Consider the following 4,069-nt stretch of genomic DNA (forward strand, 5'->3'; position numbering starts at 1 on the left):
AGAAAATAACTAGGGGGGTGTTTCATCAACGTTTGTCAGCGCTGACACTTTCAGCAAAATCCTTGGTTTTGATTGGCTGAGATGCTCTGGTCACTGACTGTTACTATGGTGATTGTAAGCGCTGACAACTTTTCAGCGCTGACAAACGTTGATAAAACACCCCCCTGATATATTTTCACAAACTGGATGCCTGTTGTGCAAATGAGATAATGCACACTATTCGGGGGTTTTAGTTCATATTAGACAAATTGAGTCACTGGAGGATGTAGCATTCCCTGAAAGATATGAGTAATCTCATCATAAAAGATTACCAGGGATGTACAATTTAAATGCATTGCCATCTCTCTGTCTCATTCCATATGCAATTTACAGGTACATATTTCTTTTGGATCCTTGTGTGGAGATTTCTGTCCTCATAACATACTAAAACAATTTTAAAAATCAAAAATTTTCACTTATCACCATTATCATCATCAACACTATCACCCTCATCATAATCATTATCATCATCATCATCATGAACATCATCTGTATTTGGGGATGGGAGAGAAGGCCCTAAACAAGTTCCGTTGATAAATATATGTACAATTGTGTGAACGGTTTGTACATGTTATCGAGCCAGAGTTAACAATTCTCAAGTGTTTGTGCAAAAGGTAAACTTTCATAATGTTCTGTGCATTGCAAATGTAATTGGATGGATAATTAAATACACATGATGTCTGTCAGATTATATCATGTGGTGAAAGAGAATTTTGTGTGGTGTTTGCAACACACTCTTCTAAGTATTACATTGTAATATCAGCAAAAATCAAGTGATATTGAAGAGAAAGGGTTAGTTGAGAGCACATGTACAATGTATTGTGAATTCAAATTTACATGTAACTGTCTGCAAACACAATGGCAAAAGTTCTAATGTGACTTTTCACATGTACAGTGCACTCCTGTTGTAACAAACAGTTAAAAACAAAATTTCTTTTACAACAAAGTAAAATTGCAGGTCCCCAAATTATCAGTGTACAGGTGTATATCTTTCTATATCTCATTGGTTCAGTTATAAAGAAATTTTGATGTAACAGACCTACTGGCCCAAAGGAAGTCTGTGCAGCTGTAATGGGAGAAGCCTGTACTGTTGACAAGCACTACGCAAATTGGATGTTGATGTCATAGGCTAAACCCAAGCGTGTATGTGTGTGTGTGTGAGTGCGTGTGTAATTCCAACCTCATTACAAGAAGGTTCCACAAGTCTGCATTAAAGACAAGTCCACCTTCATAGACATGTGAATAAGCCAGTTCGTAATTAGCTCATGTGCACGTTGGTGCAAATGACCTTTCTATTTTCTTAGTTGGTTAGGCACTTCACTCATATTCAAAGCAACATAATGCGTACCGGTAAGTTTGCCCGGCGTAACAATTTATGGAATTCGTGTTAAACAAATGATGATCTTGCACAGCGAGACTGTGACCAGAATGGTCCGTCAAACAACCCTCGGGGGAAGCATCCATTTCTTTGTTTTGTATTGAATGCATTAAAACATGTTTATATTCGTAATGCCAAATACCAGGGGTGGTATTCTGAGACCGTTTTATCTCTGTTGTAAGTCTGTTGTAACAAATCGGTATTCTGAACACCGTTTTATCTCTGTTGTAACTTCTGTTGTAACTTCTGTTGTAACTTGTGTTTTATCTTGCGCACTCTTTGCCTGCGCATACCATTGTCTTAGGGTATGCGCACGCGCGTAACAGTGGGCGCAAACCTGAACACCCATTAGATTACACGGTATTCTGAAAACTGTTTTATCTTCTGTTGTAAGTCACGCCCCGTGCAAATTTATGCTTCTGAGATAAAACAGGGTGGAAGGTGTTTTAACTCCGTTGTAACTTTCGTTTTAACGTATGTTAGATAGTGAGATAATTCATCAATTCAATATTGTGGTATGCGAGTTCAAAATAAAAAAGATATACAAAAAATAAAAACAATGTATGTACAGAAAGGCAAATGATATAGCAGTTTGACAAAATGTAAGCTCATTCCACAATACAAAATTTGGTAACAGTAACATTGCAAGTACATACGCGCAGCATAATTATGCACATAGATAAAAACACAAACACATGAACAGAAAGGTTACCGGCACCGTCGGCAGTAACTTGTTTTAAGCACTATTCATTTTAAAAATATCTTACAAAATATTAAATTTTTTTTTATATGATTTCACTATTCAATTCAATTCAATTCAATTCATTTATTTTCTTTTTTCTTCTTTTTTCTTTTTCAACAAAAACATAACACAAGATCGATCAAGTTTTACATCATAAACAAAGAACATTTGTCTTAATTAATAAATGGTATCAATAAACATTGGAGCGCATACTGGCAAAAAAATAATAATAATACAAAGTCATGCTTCAGCTTCACCAATAAGAATTCATTATCAGTATCTTTGGGTGTTCCAAAAATATTTATTGCTGGGGATGGCGCGAATCCTGAGAAAAGTATTAGAAGTCTAAGGTTCCATGATGGAACTTGACGTGATAATGATTTCCAAGAGATATCTTGTGAAGATAGTGACAACAACAACAACAATAATAATAATGATAATAATAACATGGCATTGCAAGGGCTTAACTTAATTTAGAAGCGTCTAGTTCCCCATAAACCATGAAATTTGGTTTTCTCTTATGAAGGCCAGATATCTTCTTATTTTTTAAACAAAATTTCAGATAAAAAGACTCAATCTGAGATAGCTTTGCGAATCCCCTACTGCACCAACTATACGTCAAAACCGGTAAGAAGGCATAATGATCAAGCTTCTGTTGTAACTTTATTTCATCTCCGGCTCTCTTCACCTGCGCATACCATTGTCCTATTTGTGCGCACGCCAGAGAATGAGCGCTTGTTAAAACGCGCAGAGTTAAGCAAGGCGCATTTGCCCAAGGGAGCAATCTTATTGGTTGAAATGTCTTAGATGCTACTTCTAACAATACTTCCTATTGGATATGATTATTGCGATGGGCGTGGTTATCATGACTTACAACACCGTTAAAACAGTTTTCAGAATACCGATTTACAACTGTTTTAGCGGTGTTGTAACTCACAGAATTACAACACAAGTTACAACACAAGTTACAACAGAGATAAAACGGTGTTCAGAATACCACCCCAGGTTTGCAGTCAGGTGGATGTAATGGCAAGTATCATGTACAAGGATTGCATGAATAATCATTATATAACAGATGCTTATCTCCATGAATTTAAAAACCATCATGCGTTTTGGTACCAATGACCTTTCTCTGTTCATGCGCAAAGTAGAACTACGAACTGGCTTATTGAGTGAACACAGCAATATTGGTAGAACACACCAGTGAGAGTTTGAGGAAAATTGGACAATCCATTCAAAAGTTATGAATTCTCACGTTTCTGCTCAGTCACTGCGGGATGAGAAGACTACTACAGCTTGTGATGTCACATGTGTACAACTATATAAAGAAAATTCAACATATTTTCACTGTTTCCGCATTATAAAAGAACACTTGACTTGCCTCTTTCAGAAGGCAGGGGGAATAGAAATTACCCTAAAGATACATTAGTAACATCTCAAGGAAATACATGTACGCATTTTTTTCAAAAAATAATATTTTGTGAAATTCTCTTTATATTTTCCTTATATCGTTCTACACATATGTGACATCATACAATGTAGTAGTCTTCTCATCCAGCCATGACTATGCAGATACTTTAAAAATTCATCCGATTTCCCCCAAACTTTCACTGATGTATTTTACTAATATTGCTGCATTTACTCAATCCACATGTATATGAAGATGGACTTGTCCTTTAATATCACAACACATGTATGTACAGGGTACAACAAACAACACACATTTATTCAAACATTATGCATACATCAGGGCTCAACACTTCCTTTTTTCTCCAGTGGTCATACGGGCCTCTAAAATCTTTAAATCTGAAATTTTGGTGGCCCTTCAAAAAAAATAGAGTGGAAGGGAAATATAAAGGAAATAAGAAAATTCATTTTGAATTTTAGATGCCCCATCTAGCCACCAAAAG

The sequence above is a fragment of the Diadema antillarum genome, unplaced genomic scaffold (genome assembly GCF_040938485.1).
Source record: "Diadema antillarum isolate AM-2024a unplaced genomic scaffold, OU_Dant_1.0 seq00000821_RagTag, whole genome shotgun sequence".
Lineage (NCBI taxonomy): Eukaryota > Metazoa > Echinodermata > Echinoidea > Diadematoida > Diadematidae > Diadema > Diadema antillarum.